General features: G+C 43.9%; 1 protein-coding gene across 1 annotated transcript in view; it reads right to left on the reverse strand.

Annotated features, from left to right (window-relative positions):
* DAB1 (DAB adaptor protein 1) overlaps positions 1–21,944 on the reverse strand; it is a 774,457-nt gene that overhangs the window by 403,565 nt on the left and 348,948 nt on the right. Inside the window, exon 2 of the mRNA XM_090048698.1 lies at positions 18,205–18,276. The gene's annotated coding sequence lies outside the window, so the exon portion shown is untranslated. The remainder of the gene's footprint in view (positions 1–18,204; positions 18,277–21,944) is intronic.

Here is a 21,944-nt window from a genome sequence, read left to right on the forward strand (position 1 = left end):
CAGGCAATTATTTTAGGATTTCTTTAATATATTTTGAATAAGCTGCCATTGAGGATGAAACAATAGAGCAGGCTCAATCCCTGGCTCTGCCCCCAGTCTCCCTGTGTGACCTAGGACAAGACAGTCTCTGTGTCCTCACTTCCTCATCTGTATTATAGAGATAATAATCACCCTGCTTTTCTCCCACACTGTCTTGTCTGTTTAGAGCCATGGTGCTCAACCTCCAGCCTGCGGGGCAGATCCAGCCCACTGAGCCATGTCATCCGGCCTGTGGGTCTTTCCACAGGTCCACAATTTGGCACCAGGACAGCAGTGGCAACATGGATTGCTGTTCTCTGACTGCCAAATTTCTGAACCCATGTGAGCAGGATGATGTTCCCCTGCATACCAGATCACAGTCAGGTCTGCAACAGGGGCATCGGGGTGCATGGGGGCCAACAATGCACACCGGCCCCATGTTGGTTCCAGCCTGCGCGTGGCCCCCACACCGCGCAGCCAGCCTGGGGGGCTGGAAGGTGGAGAACCACTGATTTAGACTGTAAACTCTTGCGAGCAGGAACTGTCTTTGATTATTTGTACAGCACCTTGCACAATGGAGTCACAATTCTCAGCAGCATCTGCAGGCATGACTGAAATTGGAGATTTTGATAAAAACAATCCCATTTTCTACCTGTACTAATTAGTTGCTGCAACTGGGCAAGACTTACATTGAGCCAGTGGCTCTTTCCAGCTTCTGTTTCTATCACACTCTATGCATTGTAGATTTTTGTACAGCCCACGTCATCACAGTATCTGAACACCTTCTGACAGTACACGAAGTAGCAGGACTAACATCCTTCCTATTCAAAGTCAAATCATCCTCTGCTTCTCTCCTCAGGTGGGGCAACTGTGTGTGAAATGAAGCATTTTGTTTAGGTAGGATATTTTCTTGGTTTTGCTTTTTTTTAAATGCACATGCTACTATATATTTGTGTTAGTGAAGACAGATCCAAGGGGCTCACTTCGCTCTTGAAACAGGTGGTACCACACGTTCAACTTAGCACTTAGTAAGAGCAGTTAAAATGTGAACAGATGCATGTTTAAGCAGTTTAGTACATGTTAAGTGCCCTCCCAGCATTGAAATGTTCCCTTTCAGGCAAAGGTTACCACCTAACCTATGCTAACTTCAATAGGTCACTGAATTCCAATGATTTGCAACTGCTGCAAATTAACATGTGACAAGGCCTTTAAGTGAGACCTGTGATAGCTTTAATTCCTGTGGTGCTTTTATTTCACAATCTCAGACCGGCTCCTGAGAAAATCCTGGTTTTCCAGCTATTTAAGTTGGTTTAATAAAAGATATCAGATTCACGCAAGGAACCTTGTCACCCTCTGCATGGACGTTTCATTGTCTGAAGAGAGACACTGCTGACCACAGGTTTTATCTTATGAGCTTCACAGACTTTTCATGCTGAGTCCACTGAGCACGCTGAAGATCAAGACTTGGACAAAACCTGATATGCATACTGGAAGCTAGTACAGAAAGCACAGGACCAACCTGACTTACTTGTTGCTGATATGCCATATTGCATATGGCATATTGATATGCCATATTGCATATGCATATTGCCTGTTGCTTTGGTTATATCCTGGACTGCTTCTCGTGCAACAAAGGCCACGTGGAAGCGTGTAATAAGTTAGCTCATTCCAGGGGACTGGCTTAGCATGCAAAGGGGAATAAAATCTGTAACTCTTTACTAGGGCTGTGTGAAATTTTGCCGGCTGTTTCATTTCGGCACTGTTTCAACTCATTTTGAGCTCGAAACAGCAAAATTGAAATGGAGGAATTCGAAAACAGCCTCGAAACAAAATGAGGCTAGTTGAAATGTTTTGGAAGTTTCCAAACATTTTGAGTTTTGAAGCAGCCAGGTGGTGGGAGACACGGGAGAACCAGGGCTGAATTCCCAGCAGCTCCGCAGCCTCATGTGACTCGGCTGGGCAGGGAGCACAGCCCTGGCTCTCCCTGCCTCCGGCAGCTGGGCTGCAGCACAGGAGAAGGGAACTGAGCCTGATCGCTCAGTTCCCCTCCCCAGTGCTAGGATTGGTTGGGCTGGGGAAGGGAACTGAGCCCAATCACTCAGTTCCCCTCCCCAGCTCTATGAAGCCAGGGAAGGCAACACAGCTCAGCTGAGCCGAGTTTCCCTCCCGAGCGCTACAACTGTAGCTGCGCTAAGCTGCCTTCCCCGGTGCGTTCGTAGGGCTGGGGAGGGGAACTGAGAGATCGAGCTCAGTTCCCTTCTCCAGCTCCACAGTCCCAGGAGGCAGCACCTGGCTTCTCTCCCTCATCCGGCAGGCAGATCAGGGGCCCACAACCCCGGGAGGGCCTGCAACCCTCCCGGGGTTGTGGGCCCTTGATCTGCCTGCCGGATAAGAGAGGCTGTTTCGAGCTTCCCCATTATAGCCTATTGGTGAAATGTCAAAACAGCGTCAAAACAGTGCCACCGTTTCGACAAAATGAAATGGAACAGCAGTTTTGAATCGAAACGAAATTCAAAACGAAACGCTGCTCCGTCGAAACCTCAAAACGCAAGTCGAAACGGATCGGTGCCATTTCACACAGCCCTGCTCTTTACTCACAAAGATGCTTAGAGGGAGAGTTTTCTTCGGCAGTAGCAGCTTTGTTCTGAAAGTACCTCTTTTTAACTAACGTACAACATAATCTCAGATGCTTTTGCTTTCTGTTGTTTAGATATGAGGACACTGTTTCTGACATATTCTCATTATTCGATTTCGGAGCCCACCACTCCATTTACCTAGCCTTGAAAACCATGTGAAACATAAAATATTTATAAGCAGGTGTTGCTTGACCACTGGCTGCTTTGTAAATCCTTAGGACAAAACTTACCCAGCAGGAATTAGAGTCTGTGAAACTTTGCCATCTGTTTGGCCACAATCATTACTCCCTTAATTCCTCCTACGCTGGTTTCACAATGAAAAGCTGAAAAAAAGTCAATATATCTAAAGAGCTTCAATTTAATTAACAGGATGATAGGAAGAGATAAAAGGCAGGAACTTATTTCTTATCACAATGGTGTTTTACCTAAGCTACACTGCTGCTATTATAACTGATCTGGAAGTGTCCATATGTACTGATATATCCTGCTAAAATGGCTTTAAATTAAGGACTAAGTCAGCAAGAGGATGTACATGAGCAACTGAGCCAAGGGGGAAAACTTACTTCATGCTGCAAGAGAGGAGAGAGAGAATGACCAGTCACAAAAACGTATCTTGTGTCGCCTGGAGTTACAAATGAGACCCTTCCATATTTCAAAGGAGTCATTATCTATTGACCAACATGAGAGGCAAGAAAGAAGTAAAAGTGGAGAAGCTTGAGAGAGTCCAGAGAACAGCCAGTTGGATGATTAGAGGCCTGAAGAGCAAACCATATGAAGAAAAGCTGACAGATATGGGACCGTTCAGCCTAGAAAAGAGAAGACTTTGGGGGGATTTGGTGGCGTCTTACAAATATGTCAGGGGAGAGCATCAGGGGCTAGGTGAACAATGATTCACCAAAGTGCACCAGGGGAAAACCAGGAGCAATGGTCATGAACTCCTAGGTTTCAGACTGGACATAAGGAAAAACTTCACGGTTCATGTGACCAGACTCTGGAATAGACTCCCAGTGGCGGTGGTGCAGGCACCTACCCTGGAGATCTTCAAAAGGAGACTGGATGCACACTTTGCTGGGGTTATTTGACCCCAGAGTATTTTCTGCCCAGGGCAGGGGGGCTGGACCAATGAACTCGCGAGGTCCCTTCCAGCCCTAAACTTCTGTGAATCCATAAAACATATCGAAGGATATATACGCAGGTGAAATAAGGACTCCTCATAAGACCACAGTTCTGAGTGCGGAAGAGCATTAGTCAATTCAGCCTCCGACAAATGGAATAGGGCCAACACCAGCTGGCCAAGATGACAGGTGCTTGGCTGTCTTGAGGATACAGTGGGTTAGGCCTAAAGAATCCTCTGAATTCACATTTCTCCCTCCTGACGCCCACGGGAGGATGGCTACCTCTCAGTGGTTCCTCTGCAATGCCGCAGAAAACAAAACACTCCTACCTGCCTGGGTCTATGGTCATCACATATAGTATGTAGCCTATGCTCATTCAGTGCCCTCTCTAGTTGAGGCTGGGAGGATGATAGGTTTGCCATAATCTTGGCTAACAAAGCTAGTTCAGAGGTCCAGCTTCGGATCCCCCGCTGATGACCCACCTGATGATGAAGTGCAACGCATCTCGAGTAACACAGCCCACTCCTCTCTGACCTCCTTCATTCCCTCTCGCACTTGCTCCATCCATTCTTTGTTTCACGCTGAAGTCCCAGCGTAGTTCCTATCATCTTAGAAAATAGACTCAAATGCAAACCAGTGACAAAGGAAATAACTACGCACAAGTATGTGCTATACAAGCATTAAACAACAACATCCTCTGCAAAAGCACAAGCAGCCTTGCTGTTATGTTTCATTTAACCTTGTACATGCACGCTGAGTTCGAGACAGCACACTTTATAAAACTAAACAAATGATGTTACAGATGACAACTCTCTAAGCAGAAGTGCTTGTAAAATACTGACTCTAGCTTAAAATGTGCAAAATGCAACTTTGAATTGCTTTAAATAGATGCAAAAATCCATAGGTGATGTATCAACCACAAGCTCTGTATGACACCACTAGTTATCCATCTCCAGTTCTCCACTCATAGAAAACCAAGTGTTCAGGTACTTAAAAATAAAGTCAATGGATGTATCCAACTGGTGGTACAAAAGGGTATAATCCCACTGGTTTCAGTGAAATTAGGATGAGTTACACTGGGGAGCAGGCTGAATTATTTATCAGAGAGGATTAAAGTGGCCAAAGTGACCAATCTCTCTGCTGGTGATCCAAATCAAAGATTAGAGCAGTGATTCTTAACCAGGCCGCTACTGCAAACTGACTAAGAGCTGGACTTTTTTAAGGGGTGCCTTGAGTGTATCTTGGGGTGCCACCTGTCTAAAAAGGTTGAGAACTACTGTTTAGATACTTCTTTTACCAACATTTTTCACTCATAACTAGTTCTTCCTTTTCCATCCACATTTAATTCTCTTCAGTGTGGGTCCAGTTAATGAATGGAGCAGCATAACCTGAACGCTAAGCTAAGCAATAGCACAGGCCCTAATTCTGCATTTATCAGCACCTCTCTCTAAGATTCAGCGAGTGCTCTGTACAACGCCCTGTTTATTTCAGTGAGGGCAGAATCTGCCCCTATGAAATTGTTTGTGGGACTGGGATGCAGAAGTCATCCCTTGTTTGGATCTATGAAATCAGCTCCTTTTAGCTCCTTTCTACCCTCTGTGCAGACTGCTGACTATGAAAGCCGTAAAAGCTTGGACAGTGCCTCTTGCAAAAATAACACAAGACAGTGGCTGGGGCAAGGCTGGGTTGTGGTAAGAAGCCTGCGACAAATTAAAATCAAACTCTGCTAATGCCTTGCAACCCATTAGGCATAAGAGACAGTGGAGCCTTGCGGTACCCAATACCAGACCCATGTCATAAGATAGTAACAGTCATAATAATAGCCCTCAACCTTCTACCACACCTGAGCCTAAAAAAGGTTACATGGTGGTTAAAAGTATTGGCAGAGACCTAACACACTCATTACATAAATTTAACAAGACTCAGCAAGCAAGTCAGCTAGCCAAATGGCCTGAGCAGCTAAGTGTCATTAAAGAAAACAAAAGAAGTCAAATATCCAGTTCAAAGCAAGCCTGTAAGAGACAAGAAAAGCCAAGGTGCCTTGGAAACTTGCCTGCAAATATATCCTGGTTCACACATTTCCCCTTTGATTAAGACCAATTTTCCAAAGCAAACTTCCAATATCTATCTAAAGTTTTATGCTAAGGCAGTCTACATGACCGCATCTACCTCACACCTTTTGCCTGATCCTCACTGCCTCACATTTGCATTTATTAATTAAGGCATATTTCTCACATTTCTCAAAATAAGCAGTTGATTTTTAAATGCTTATTATGAGCCAGTGTGTATTCTCTTCAAACTCACACCTGTTGTATCCAATGGTCTCTGATCTTCACTGTCTCCATAAGCCATTTGATGCAGCTATTCATTAGGCTCCATTGTTAAAATATGAAAAATAATATTCTGTGATCAATACCCATCCCACTTGATTCCTAGATCCGCTTGCAAACTTCACAAATGCACAAACAGGATGCAACTGTTGTATGCTCATCTTGTCCTTGCCTGCTTTGTTTGAACTTTGATTAACCAGCTATCAAGAATGAATGCTTTGAAGCTATAATTAACTAAAGCAGTATAAATAGCAAGACAGACCTGGCAGCAAGGTGTGCGCAGTTCAGGGAAGATCGAGAAGCCATCCTGCGCCACCCAGCCGCAAGTGAAGGATCCATACTGGGAGGCTGGACAAGAACTGCTTCCTGCCTGCTTTGGGTAAAGTTCTCTGTGCAGCTAAGATAATACAAGGACTAATAGCTCATTTTATATTGGGAAAAAAGTCTTGTTTTGTCATTTAGTTTTTGTAAATTGTTAGTAGTGATTAAAGCAAGCCTTTCTGCTCTTTATCAACCGAGTGTTGTGTCAATTCTAAAAGCAGTGGGTTAAAAATTTGGTTTCTAAGTACCCAGACCTGAGTAACTGGAGTGAGAATAAGCCCCAATCCAGCATCTAAAGACCTCTTCAAAAGACAAGTGCCTTCAGGAACTACAATACCATATATTGTACAAAGAAAATACAATTACATATATGCCACAATCTGGTAAATTATCAGATATATAATATGTATGAAACCTTCTGCTTTAAGCAAATTCTTAATTTTTGGTTTCCTTCCTATGTGCTGAAATCCATCTTGCCAGAACTGCCTCTATCTCTTTTTGTCTTCCTTTCCGCAGCAGATCATCTATTCTTTTGAGGTATATGCTCTAGGGCTGGAAACAGACGTTGCCTTTGTGCCGCCAGGTGTGCAAGATGGCATGTGCTGTCAACATTTCTGTGAACGACCATATGGGCATGACGTATGGGCAGTGAAAACATAATTCCCAACCAAGAGCACCAAACGTCTTTTTGCCTTGGCGTGGTCACCTACAGTAAAGGCTACATGCCGTTGGCAATCCAGCTGCACTATCCATTAGCTTTAAAAAAATAAATAGCTTTTGGGACTAAGCTTTTTGCCTCTTAGCCTTAAGCGGAACGATGTCTGTTTAAACTCCATAAAATAGTGGCCAGTAACATTTTCAAGCCACAGGCCAGCACAAGCTGATCCAGATACATGGACTGTTTTTTCAACCATATTCCCTGTTGATTTAATTGAGGCAACAAACAACTGTTATTTGGGTACTCACAATTTCCTACCGTTCCAAAGGTAACACTTTTGTATAGATTCTTGCAGGGTTTTCCTGCCAGTACTCCATATTCAACATTTTCTATTAGATGGGACTTTCAAAACTTAGGAGGTAATACTCACATTGACTTCAATAAGAGCAGTAAGAAACTGAATTTTGGAAGAAGCCATTGAGTATTTGTTAAACTACTGCCATACCATACGACGGCTAGAGACTGGCTCCAGTAGAAGTTTCTTCTTTCTCTATAGTCGCATCTATACATCATCCTACGGGGACATAGTGACACACTACATCACTGTACAGTGTGCTACAGAGACAGAGATCACGTGGGTCTACACGTGATCAGCACCTACATCACTGTAGCACCAAATCTAACCGTGCGCCGTGGTCATGGTGCAGTAACCACCTGTACTGCACTGTGCTTTAATACTTCCAAAAGAAAAGTACTAAAGCATGGCACTGTACGGCGACATGTAGATGTGCCCTCGGTTGGAAAACCAAGAAAAGTCTTGATTGGTCACAGCTGCCATCTATTTAACAAAGATATATTACTGCCATGATTCCCTAGTATTTTCAATGTTGTTACCAAAATGCCTTTAAGCAATCTTTCTAAGTCCCGGAGTCTCAGCTCTACAGTCCCTTGAAATTCGTGCCTTGCTTCACTTTAATGAAAAGTGCGACTAGTGTTGCACAATGATGAGCACACGAGCAATGAAGAGGGACAATTATATTCTCATAATATCATATTTATAATGTGCCACCAACTTGGGAGGAGGCAAAATGAATGAAACACAGTTATATTTTCCCAGTTGCCTTTCAAAGATAAGAAACAGATTTATATAATTTAGTAGAAAAGACCTATCCTAAGGTACTCTAACTGTTTTCTAAAACCTTTGTGGTTTTTAGCAAATACTATGCATGACCCACATCCTAAGTGGAATTACCTCTAACCTCTGCTGTCTAAAATCTAGGTGCTGATTTTGGGGACTTACCTTTAAAATACATCTTTTTGTTTTTGTCTCAAAGAAGCCACTGTCATTTTGAATTAAGTGATTCTGTGCATGTGCTCTCAGAAACTATCCACTGCCTAGTTTAAAGCTGTGCATCCTTTTCCCAGTCCTCCCAATCTTAGTGAAGTTTCTTACTCAATTTGCAATATGAACAGTTGGACCTCCAGCATCTATGTCCTTAATCCTCATAAGAAACCACTGCCTTTCCCATCAGCCATCGGAAGATAACTGGAAATTTATATAGAACCATGGTTTTATAATTTGTTGAATCTTTAGATCTGTTTCTGAGAGAAAGGTATCTTCTCAATCCAGCTGTTCAGTCATTCTTCTCCCTACCCCCAACCTTTTTTGATTCTCTATTCTGAAGACGAGCACCAAGAGCCCAATGCATAACTGATGGCCCACAGGCCACAGTTTGAGACCCTCTGCAAGATATGCTTTCTAGGCTGGGAAACAGAAGCACTGGGGTCTCTTTATAGCCAATTCACACACACACAAAATCTAAAACCAAAGCTATCTAGGGAGGAAGTGGGTCTCTGGCAGCATGAGAAATGTTAACACAGATGTCACACAAACAAAGAGCTCTCCCATGGCCACAGCTATTCACTCTGCATGTCCCACTTTCTGGCTGCAAAACAGTTAGGTAGTAATAACCTTGCTATTTTGCTTCTACAGGCAGTATCTCAATAAGAAATAAAGTTCCATTCAGAAGATGAGCCAGAAAGACAAAAAAAAAAGATTACATAAAATATATTATATATCTGTATAGTAATGTACACTGATACCATATATATATATATATATATATGTATATCTGTATACTAATGTACACTGATACCATATATATATATATATATATATATCTGTATACTAATGTATACTGATACCATATACACACACACACACACACACAAACCACCCCCCCACATAGACATACACATATACATATATATATACATATACATATATATCTCTACTCCCATTTGGAACACTTGGTACTACTCTTGTCAACATGCATCTATAAAGATGGTGAAAAGCAACTATCCTACAAGGGAAGATTGTTTTGTAGAGAAGGGATGAATGAGAAGGGACAGAATAGAAATATTCAGGAGAATGAAACATTTAAAGATGATAAAGTGAGAGCTCTCCAATTTATCCTCTCTCTGTACAAGAACAAGGCTCAGTCAATGAGATTGGCAGGCAAGAAATTTAAAGTGGAAAACAGAGGGGTTTTTTTTTAAAGCCAACACTGATCTGTGGGGCTTGCTTCCATTTCTTCTATTCAGACCAAGAGCTTAGTACACGTCAGTAATGAATTGGCATTTATGGTGGTCCATAGGAACCCTCTTGGTTATACCTGGGAGCGCTTTTTAAAGTGATCCAAATTTCTATGACTCAGGCTGTAAACTGAGTTACTAACACATTCTTCCAGTGGAAGGTGAAGGTTATTTCATAAGTGTCTGCTATAGAGCTTGCTGTTGACATCTCTGATGCATCGGCTGCTGGCATTCCCAGGGCAGGATACCAGATGACACGGATGTTTGGTCTCCAGTACTGCAGATCCTAGTCTACGGGATAAAGGCATGTTATTCTTATTGTATTATTGTCCAAATTAAACTATTCTTCAGGACAGGGACCACCCTTTTTGTTCTGCAAAGCACCAGAGTACCTACGGAACTGAAAAACAGTAGGAAATAAACTTCAGTAAGTCTCTGTACCTACCTGTTGTCTTTAAATCATTCATGTCTGGAATCCTAGGTTTGACTAAAAATGACCATAACTTTTCCAGGGATATTTCTGATGTCAGGATGAACTCCCCAGAGAAGATCCCAGCTTTGGGTTTGATTTCCACTTCAGGCAAAGCCCTGAGGAAGGGGTAGTGTATCTGCTTCACAACCTGAGGACAAGCCCCTGGAGGCTTTTGGATTCAGACACACCACAAGGGAGCCACTTGTGGATTTAAGGAACTTACTCCATGGAGTGGCAGAATCAGACCCTAAAAAATTCATCTGCAACACAGTATGTAGTACTGTATGTAGTGATAATCTGACCACTGGGGAGATCCCACCTGTCACCTATTTCCACGTCTACAAGCAAAGTTGCTTGAGCAGTAGAAGAAGGGGTTAAAGAAGTCGCTAAGTTTTGGTGCATTTAAAAGAAGCTGGAGGGAGGGGAAGCAATTCTGTGACACTCATATCAGTGCCATGCTCCTCTGTGAATCAGCCCATCTAGTTTTATTCCAAGCGTGCTTCCCTTTAGCAAGGAATTCAATTATATTCCACGACTTGATAAAAAATTTGAAAACAAGATTGAAAGCAGGTTTCACTGTATTGTTTGAAGAAGTTAAGTGGGGTGAACACTGGAGCCTCACAGCTCGAAACAGTAGACTTTGAAACTAATTTGTGAGACAACTACCAGCATTACCTTCAAAGGAAAAAAAAGTGCCCAAGTTCTCAGGTGAAAGACTCTATTACTTCCAGGAAACTTCACAACAACACAAATGGTCTGAGCTATAAGCATGCAGCATCATACAAAATTCAGAGGCGTGCACTCCTTGTTGGACACTGTTCAGTGCTTGCTTACATCATCTTATTCCACGTCAGTATTAAAGCCCTTAGGGCACATGAAATAATCAGCGATTGTGATTGCCCTCTGACCATTGTGTCTTTTTCTATTAGCTCCCTTTCTTCTTGGTTTAACCCAGAGCCTTAGTGATATGTAATAATTGATACTGAGGCTGGTGGCAGAGTTTTTATAGGAAGAACCCCACAGGAGACTGTTGTTATGCAAAATCCCCCAGGCTAAGTTTGGTATCCTTTATTTAACAATAACCTAGAGTATAAGAGTGGGAAAGATACCTATCTCTCTTCATGACATCTATATCAATAACTTCTGGAGGCTCTCTACAGCAGCTCCCATCATTTATAACTCCAGGGTGACTTTGTACAATAATCTACCACATCTAGTTCCCTATACCAACCCAGGAAGGCGGGGGAAGGGAATTTCTGAATAAGACACTCGGTGAAACGATCCAATTTCCAGCAGTTGGAGATGGCATTCAGTCCACGAGGTCCATTCCAGTTTTACACTGCTTTGCATTTTTGAAATTTATTTTATTTTTTTGCTCCCCAAGGTGTAACCTGACTTTGGATACAATTCGTCCCCATCTACAAAGACATTAACAAATGCCAGTTCCTTTCTACCCAAAAAGATCTTAGAAGACACGTAAATTGAACAGGAAATTGTGTACACACAGTGTGCCTCTTCTGACTGTAATCTAAACTGTGTTGGGCTCTATGCTGCAGGAAATCGTTTTTTGCCCCAGATCTTAGGGGGCTGTGCTTCTGCAGAAGAAGGATCTGAATGCCGTCCCTACAGTCTGAATGGGTGCCATGGTTTGGGACTGACAGTGCATAAACCGGTTTGAGCCAAATCAGTTAAGTCTGATACTACATGCAATCAGGTTTATCTCAGATCAGTTTTGGCCATTTTCAAACTGGTTTATGTGAATTGAATGTCTGTTCTGTGACAGGTTTAAACCAGTTTCTGGTCACTTAAACTGGTTTACATGTAATGTCTGTCCCTAGCCCATGATATTGGGAATTTGAAACATAGCGCTCAGACACAGCGGACACCAAGAGGTTTCTTACTGTTTTAGTTGACATGGCTGGAACCTGGCAGGCTCCATGAGGCAGAGCCTACCCTTCTGCCCCTTAGAGACTTTTAGGAACCTGCATGCCTCTATGATGTGCACATGAGGTGTGATTTCTAAGCAACAAATTTGGGTAGTTTTTCTTTTTTTGATTTGCCTACAATTTTGCTGCTTCTAGGCTCAAAGGATTTTACACTGAGTACACAAACTTGCTTTCAAGTCAGCAAGATTTTGCTAGTGAAAATAAATGTGGTAAAGCAGCACTAAAACTCTCCACACACTGTTTCCTATGATCTACTAAGTTACTTGTGTCCTCTAGGCCACTCGTGCAGCTATGATTCTCTTTCTTTCCAGTTCTCCTATAGCATGTGCAAAGGCAGTCCTCATCCTACAAGCTCTCTCTGCTTGTCTGTTCTCCTCTAGTTGTCACCCCGCTTCTAGCTTCCCTCCTCCTAACTCGCACATCCTTCTATGGGCTCTGAACTTTTGACAGATACCTGGGAAAGGCCAAGTGCAGTGGGAGATTAGACAGACAGACAGACAGATAGATGGCCTGTGAGAATAGGGAAGTATTTGGCCAATTTGAAGGACGGTGATTCAATTCATTTGGTGCCAAATTGGCTTTGGAAGATTTGGCACTGATTCAGTGATTTGGATCAACTGGGGAGAGTCAGGCACAGCCAGGCAGCTACAGGTTCTCCTCTGGCTCCTCCAGCTGTGTCTGCCTCTCTTCAGGCAGGGGGAGGCATGAGAGAAGCCCCCATGGCTGCCTTGCCTGGCCCCATCCCTCACCCAGCCTCAGCCTAGTCCTGGCACTTTAAAAATAATTAAAAAAAAAAAGCCCCACACTCACCAGCTCTGGCAGCAGTGACTGGGGCCTCTGGGCACTTGTGGCAGAGCCCCCTTGTGCAGCGCAGGACAGTGGGGAAGCAGCAGGGATCAGCACCCCCTGCCTGGCACCCATGCGGCAGCTGCCCCATGGTGAGGGTGCAGCATGGTTTGGCAGCGCACTGCACACTGTCTGGAAGCTGGGGCCACCAAAATGGGGCACAGGGGTGGGGAGGCTCATTTTTTTTTTTTTTTAAGTGCTGGGAGGCTGGGTGGAGCAGGGGATGGGGCCAGGCAGGGCAGCCATGGGGCCTTCTCGTACAGCTCCCCCGGCTGTGTCTGCCTTGCCCCAGTGGGGGGAGGCATGGGGGCTCTGCACTGCTGCCACTTGGGGAGGCACAATGCAGGCTGAGCTTGCTCCAGGCAGCAGCAGGGCATAGCCCCTGCTCTCAGTGCTGCCGCACCCATGTCAATGCTGGCAGCAGGGACTGTGCCCCATTGCTGCTTGCTAGCTGGCATAGGGGGCACAGGATGCAGGTGTAGCAGTGCTGGGAGTAGGGGCTACGCCTGCTGCCACTTGCCCCCTTATGCCTGGAGCTAGCCGTGACCAATCCCAGCTGGTCAGCTTGTCGCAGCCCCAGACCCAATTTCTCCCTCCTCCATACTGCTTCCCTCCCCCATCCCCCAACCCCAACAGACTTACCAGCTGGAGGCAGCTGTTAGCTGCCTGTTTAGTCTATGGCCAAATCTCCAAAGTGGCTGAATCTTTTCCAAATCGATTCAGAGCTTTTAACTGGTCTCCCGATTTGATTTGGAAATTCAGTCCCCAAATTGTACTGAATCTCCTTCGAATCAAATCAGCTACCAAAGCTTCACACAGCCTAGATAGATAGATAATAGATAGAAATTATAGGCTTGCCAGAAGAAATATGCAGAAACACCCTGCTAATGCAAACCATTGTAACTTGCCCAATAAAACCTGCATAAATCCATAACCAAGTCAGATAAATCACAGCATTTAAAATGTATAAATAAAAATGTTGACCGTAATAAATTGCACAAAGGGATGTAAGAGAAGAGAAGGAAGAAGCTTGTGCAAGACACAAGATGCTCCACACTACCACTGCCAGGCGTTCTAGCCACCAAAGCAGCCTTTTCAATGGCAGGCAGTAGTTTGTTAGTGGCACGGCGAGCATGTCACCGATGCTTGTACCTTTTGAGACCCTCAGGAATGACTCAGCTGAGCCAGAGAGAACTCAACCTGCTACTGCTTTACTTCTTTCACGAACTGCATAGTGCTTTTCCCTCAGAGCCCTTTTCAGACAAGGGAAGGTTCATCATCTCCGCTTTACAGATTTAGAAGATGAAGTGCAGAGAGGTGAGGTTATCTGTCCAAGGCCACAGTGCAGGCCACTAGCAGAACCAAGGCAAGGTCCCTCAGGTGTCTGCCCAGTGCTTTAATCCTCCTCTTCTAATCATCCACATTCATACCTTCCAAGGCAGTAATTTCAAGGCACAATACTGGAGCCTCTTACCAGAACAATGAGCACCTAACATGAACAGTGGCATCAAAGAAAACGGAGCCCCTCAGCTCTTGCTGCAAGAATGGCCGGTACAAAGAATGCCCAACCCTCCTGCAATGTCCCTGGGTCTCCACTAGGACAGAGAAGAGCTTCAGTGGCATTTTGAACGTGAACAATCGAGCCCTTGATTTAGCTCTTTCATACCTCAGGTGTAATCAGTAAAACTCACTGCCGGACCACCTGCTTGGGGGGCCATCAAGGTGTTTGAGGGTAACTCTCACTGACCTTGCACCCTATGGGTCCTACTCTGCATGCGTGCCTTCCTTTATCTACCCAGCAGATGCCCAACTGGTAGTTGCTAATGATGCTCAATAAGTCCAATGTGAGTATCCCACTAATTTGAAAACAGCCTTCCAAATTAAGTTGATGCCATGGACTAAATGAACATTTTGGTTGCTAAATGTTGCCAAATGAAGGCCTTACCTGCTGAAGCAGCCACATTCCTCCTAGTACAGTGGCACTGAAAGGTTTCCAAGAATGTTTGATCAAACAGGAATTACAAAAGGAAATCATATTGCTTTAACAACCAATTCAATCTGGATAAAATTTCAACTGGCTTCACCATCAAACAGTCAGAACAGGCTTCTATAATAGGAAAACACGGCTGGCCCCTGAACTGTTTGATCACTAGCAGGCACCAGTAGCAAATTCAATCCTGCATTCTCTATTAAGCCTCAAGTCAAGAAGCACTTTGTGTAATACCCTTAGATGGCTTGCCAAATGCTATTCATTTGGCTCAAAGACAAGTACGAGATATGTTAATAATTTGAAAGCTTTCTTAACTAATGTGTTTTATGTACGCGCTCAGAATAGAAAATAAAGAGGGCTTCAAACAAAGCTGAAAATCCTGTGGTTCTTGCCTCTTGGCACTCAAGTTCTCTCATAGTTGGACTACTACAGCTGAGTGGATGTGAAAGTTGATACCTCCACCTCATTTTTGGTTGCACATACCATATAATCTCCCACCGCAACTGTAATCACCCTTTTTATTCACCTGCAGCTCTACAGACTCGCTACTTGGAACAATTTGGGCCCTTCTCTATAAACAGGGTTTTTTTGCATGCTCGTGTGACTTATATGGTATGTGCAACCAAAAATGAGATGGAGGTATCAACTTTCACATCCACTTCTTGGGTATGAGTTGCCTTCTTGACTCAGTGTCTCAGGACATGCAAGGGTGCCAAAGGCCTTATTCCAGCTATTAGAGGCCTAAGTGCACTTAGATGCCTAATGTAATTCTATTCCTCCATGCTCTGAAAAAACATGAATGCACCTAATTTTACACAAAAGCAGGGAGCAGTTAGATGATGCTTCCACCTTTCCATTCAGAGACATGAGCAGTATAGATCAGGATCATTCTTAGGTACCTAACAAGTGGAATAGGAATGAACCGAAAGTGTCAGCAGGTAGGTACAATATACATTTGCTCTCTTTCTCTTCCTCATTAGTTAGTATAGCCCTTAAAAGTATCAAAGCACCAAGGGCAATAAATGAGTTGCTATGAAAAAGACGCAGGTGCTCAGGTTAAAGCCCAAGTTAAGACCCAGATTTACCTGCAAGCCAGGAGAAAACTTCAGCATATAGTTATGTATATATTTACAAAACATATCTAGAGTAACACACGACAAGGAAGGATGGCATACAAGTTACTTTGGTCTGAAGACAATATGGATCCATAACTCACCTCAAAGGAGTGCACCTACCATGGAAGATGTATTAAAGACCATATAAGAAGTGTTTCTGATACGTGAGAGAGACTGTTCTTTGTATCACTGTGCTCATAACACAAGCTGCCTTCATTACCACCGGGAGCAAAGCAGAGGGAACAGCACAGAAAATTACACAATCGCTCGTTTGCACAGTACACAACAGTGTAATTTCAAGTGGGTGAGTGGGATCCCAGGCTTCGCCATCAACTTAGTACCAGAATCCGCCCTGTGCCCCCAGGAAGTCCATGCCCAAGCAGCAAAAGCAGCTGCACGGCATTGCTCTTGCAGAAGCATCTGGGTGCATGGACTCTCTCACCATAAAAGCAACACCGAGGGAGGGGGCACCCGGCGGCGGCAGCTATGTGAGCAGCAGCAGCAGCGAGGGACTGTTTTTGTGTCCTCAGCATAGGTAAGACACCTGTATGCAGCCTGCCACCCCCAGCTCCCCACTCTAGGAGCCCTAACCTCTGCAGTGCTCAAAGGCACTCACCTGCCACTACATTAACTGATCCAGCACGGGAGTGCCTGGACTCCAAAAACTTCCACCTACCAGCATCAGTAACTGCAGTTATGTAGCTGAGACATCAAAAGGCATCCCAAGTGCTATAAAGAGCTTTGCATGGGTGCCCACATGTAAGAAGAAGCCTCGCCGCACATCTTTGCAAGGGCTTTTCTCAATAAGGTGATGGTATGGAGAAACCCAGGGTGAATTGTCAAGGGGCAGGTAGGTACATCCTCAAACCTGGGCAAATGGAGGAGGCAGGGTAGAGGCCTGCTCATCCTCGGTGGCAGGTCACTCAACTGGGATGCCATGGGGAGCAGGCTACAGCTTTCCAAAGACTGCATGAGAGCATGTGGCTCTCTCAAATGGTGCTGCCACTGGATAGTTCACCCCTGCGCTACTCTGTACCTCAGCAGCACAGATGAAGCCAGAATATGGAGCAGCTCTGCCAGGCCCACAAGTAAGTCCCTTCCCCTCCAGGACCTGAGGAGCCAGCCCTACCTCCCACTGCACTGTACCTTGTTTCTTGACATTTCAATCACTGATATCGGTAGGACAGGTGTGAAGTGCTGTGTGATAGCATGTGTATCCCCTGGGCATTCTCCCATTCCCCAAGGGCACAGCAACAAACTTCATTGCCTCCCATTTTTTCAACCCCACTCCAGCATGAGCTGCAAATCTATTTAATAGCTGCAAGGCTATTAAATCGCAGGTACTTGTTCTCTGCTTGCATAATGGGAGAAGTGAGGAGCATTGCCCAGTGGAGAGAAAGATTCCTATTCCATTTCAAGGGGCTAGATATGACAGGAAAGCTACAAGACTTTCATTATAATAACCAAGGCTTTTAATTAACATGGTGTTGGAAGATAGGCAGCTTGCATATAAATCCCCCAGCTCTATTCTAGAAATAAGGAAGAGATACCAAAGTGAATAATTCTCATTTGTCAATAGAAAGAGGTGGTTTTGATTGTGCCTTTTTGAATAACATATTCTAGCATACCTAGCAGGGAACTGAAAATTGCTAGAGTCATCTCCTTCATAAAATACCAATTATTTTATTATAGGGTATGCATTATGGAGGATCATTCATTTCTCCTGTTGCCTAATTTATTTTCCCCTTAAACAAGGTTTGCTTATGCTCTTTAGAGAATGTATTTACTTTACTATCTTAGAGGCAATGAAGTAATGTATGTTATTTAGGTCACCAATGTCAGATGCACCTAGTAAAAAGTAGCACAGGATGGAATAAAAGATCCGCAGGAAAACTTAATAGGATGAAGAAGATAGATACTTTGATTTAATTCTTTACAGCGGCAGCATTTCCAAAGGGTGTTAAGAAATGTATCATGTGCATTACAGAGGGCAATCACACGTACATTCATTTGTCAGTGAATGCAAATTGAAACAGAAAACCAGACGTAGAGCCCTTGAAATCTCCTAAAATCCCAAGTCATGATTATCGTCAATAAACACCCCAAAGTGTCCATTATTAACAGCAGCAGGTTTGCATAGTTAAAAAAAGAAAGAGAATTACCTCGGTCCTGCATGAAAAATGTCTTCCAACCATGAACATTAGATCCTACTCATGGCCACCATATCTTGCTCACTGTTTAAAGCAAAAATAAGAACACTAATTAGAAACTGCATTTGCTAGTCCAGAGTTATGTTCACCTTCAAGACACACACACACACACACACACACACTAAAAATCAAGATTTAGGACCCACTTTCACACAGAAGGTTGCACCAGGTTAATTGAGTTCTAGAGATGAATCATTATGTTACAATGCATCTGTCTGTGATATTTCCATGCATGACATTTGAAATATTACTGAAATATTAGTAAGAAATACTGTGTATAAATAACTATACTTTATTTAAGACTATATAAATATTTGCCCTTTTTACAGTGCAGTATTTACCCTTATCCTTCCCTGATAGCCTCTCAGCTGCCCAACTTCTATAGTATTCTTTAGGCTTCTAGTTAATGCCAAGAACAGTGTCACCTGCCTCCCCACCCTCTGCCAATTTAACATCCCTCACATTTAGCAACCTGGGAAGGACTCCTGACATCAGTTCAGCCCACTGAAAACCCACGCCCATGCTGTTCTATATGGGACCAGTGACAGCTCCTTTTCTTCAATGGCAAAATTGCTGGCTAGAGGGCCTGCAAGATAAACATAAGGCGCTGCCGAGAACTCCTCTGAGCTCTCACTGGATCACTGGAAAGACATGGGGTGTCTATCAGCATCCCCACAGCTGCTTCGCACCCTGCTTGGTGATTAACACTGCTTTCCATCCCAAAATCAATCCTTTCTCCCCAGATCCTGTATCAGTTCCACCTCTGAACCCGTTCTAACCCCTACACCCACCCCTGCTCCTTTGTCCCCCAAGGCTGGGGGAAACTACAGTAGGGTCTCCTTCTGCAGCCTTCCCAGGCTAAGCTTTACAGGAGAAAGGGGAAACACTTTTGAGCGGCTGGGACCTTCCCGCCACCCCTCCTGTAAAACACTAAACCAATTCAACAAGCCAGCTTCTTCAATCAGTGTTGTCCAATCCATACAGCATCTCTCACCAAGCTAAAAAGATGTCTGGCCTACTCAAGCCTTGTCCACACACAGAAAGGCTGTACTGTCTTATTTACATCCACAGGCCAGGTACAGACATTACACTTTTACCAGTATAAGAGCGATTGGAAAGTGGTCTACACCTGTAACAGAACGGAAGTTCGGCGCACAGACTGGTTCGGCGCACACAGACCGCCCTGCCCAAAAGGCCAAATCCATGTTCTGCTCACTACTGATTTAAACTACACTGCTTACAAAAACCACATAACTTACATAACTTCTGCCTCTGGTTTTTTGAATGTGTGTAACTAGCCATAATGTAATTAAAGTGGTACAAGCCACTAAATAAGGACTTGCGTATAGCAGTCGAAACGCGCATATATCCACGTATCTCATTTTAGTAAGAGAAAGGATAAGGTGTCTTTTTACCGCACAATATCTAGACTTACAGTTGTTCCCATATGGCTACACTGGTATAAATCACCCCCCTAATCACCACTGTCATACAAAGCTCTGGCTGGACCAGACTTAAGTGTGGGAAACCCTGCAAATACTGCTGTAGGCTAGGAATTGTATTGAATTTTGGACGGCTTGCCCAGCTGGCTTGAGCGTCTTTGAAAATTAGTCATAATGTTAACCTACAGCAGTGGCAACACTGAGATTTCATTAGGGCAACCAGTACCATGGTGAGCTTAACGCTACAGTGCTAAATATCATACTTTTCCCCCATCCTGGTCTGACACCCTCAGGCTGCTAAAGCTTCAGTTCCATCTATGTATCAACAATAACTGTAAATTAGGAGGGTTTTATTATACTAGAGTTATGTTTGTCAATAAAAAGGCAAAGTCTGTGCTAGGTTGAAAGAGTTTGATGGCTAAACATCGATTTGGAAATCGCTGCTACAGTACCTGAATACTCAAGTGTCTGCCTGGCCCTGCACCTCCCTTTTCTTTCCAACTTCTTGCATTGCTTAGCTTAAAATAATGCTTATGCCACTTTTAGTCAGGAACAAATTCTTACTTATGATCAACCCTAATGAACTGGCAGCAATGCATTGCACCATAACAGCTGGGCCTTGGTGCCCATGCTGCATCCCAGCATAGACTGCTTGAAAAGCACCATGATCAGAGAAGTGGCGTCATGCTATGATTTTCCTTTTGACAAGCAGAGTTAGTGGCTGCACGGAGAACTAAAGGCAGATAAGACTTCCATCCTCAGCTCTACAGGGACATACAGGTCAGGGATATAGGTGTATTCAACCTGAACATTAACCTCCCTCCAGCCCCTTCCATCGCCCCCAATCCACTGCCAGTTTTGCAAACGCAACCTGAGATCTTCTAAAAGCCAACCTGGTTCTTTTAGGCATACATATCTCTACTCACAGCATATGAACACAATGTAGATAATATTTCTGCTGATGGTGCAAAAACCAGAGTAGAATGCAGTTCAAAATCCTGTAGGCGTGGGCATGCCTAAGTGTGAGCCTTACTTTCCTTGCTTGAGCAAGCATATGTGGTTGAATAAACAAGGAGGATGACATGTCATACTAACAAAGCCCCTTTGCTCACCTAACCTGCATTTGAAATTAAGAGCATTAAGACCCCTGGATGAAGAGACTTTCTGATTGGCAGTCAGTGATGTCATACCCATGCCAATTACAGAAAGTAATGCATGCAGCTATCTTTCAAAAGAAATAATTCCCTTTCTGAAATAGCAATAAGACACTCCAGACAGCCCATTTCCAGGGGATTACACTCCACTTCTCAGGTAGTTAAAGTCACTGAGCCTTTTGACCTTGTGCCTCCTAACACCACTGGAGGCATAATCACACAGGAATGCACTGCTTGTCATGTGTGTCTTATTGCTTAAATAAAGGTCAGCTATACAGTAATCGGATCTGCTGACATCAAGCTCGTTTGGCATGAATTATTACGAGAAAACAACAAAAATGCAATCAATTGCACTATTAATTAGTTTATTATTTCATTTTTAAGATGGGATGTATAAATTAAGGAACACTAAGGGAACTCTGTCAGGCTAGAATAAAGGTATTTCTCAGGTCATTGCCTTAAACATAGATACTTCATGCTAGAATAATGCTTGCATAAGAAAAGTAAATCTTAGAACATTATAGACCTGAAGTCACTAGAACTAATCATCTCACCAGATGAGATCCTGGTTTATTACAATAAGGTTTGATGTACAATGACTATCAGGCAAGGTGAAAACTGGTACCGAGAGCATTTTCACAGCTAAAATTTAACACAGTTAAATTGGAAATTGATATACATCCCAAACATTGATCAACACAACAAAGGTGTTTGAAATTAGGTCTCCGTGGACTGCATGTGGGCTGTATGTTGAGCTAAAGCGGATTGATACTGGAGAGGATGGCTTTCATAGTTGGTAGGATTGGAAGGGACCCAAGTAGATCATCAAGTCCGACCCCCTGCCATGGGCAGGAAAGGATGCTGGGGTCAAATGACCCCGGCTAGGTGATTACATAGCCTCTTTTTCAAGACCCCCAGGGTAGGAGCAAGCACCACTTCCCTTGGAAGTTGGTTCCAGCTCCTAACTGCCCTGACAGTGAAGTAGCACCTCCTGATGTCCATCCTGAACCTACTCTCAGTCAACTTATGGCCGTTATTCCTTGTTACTCCCGGTAGTGCTCAGGGGAACAGGAACTCTCCCATAGCCTGCTGGTCC

The sequence above is a fragment of the Crocodylus siamensis genome, chromosome 5, assembly GCF_052110815.1.
Source record: "Crocodylus siamensis isolate JL-2025a chromosome 5, ASM5211081v1, whole genome shotgun sequence".
Taxonomy (NCBI): domain Eukaryota; kingdom Metazoa; phylum Chordata; order Crocodylia; family Crocodylidae; genus Crocodylus; species Crocodylus siamensis.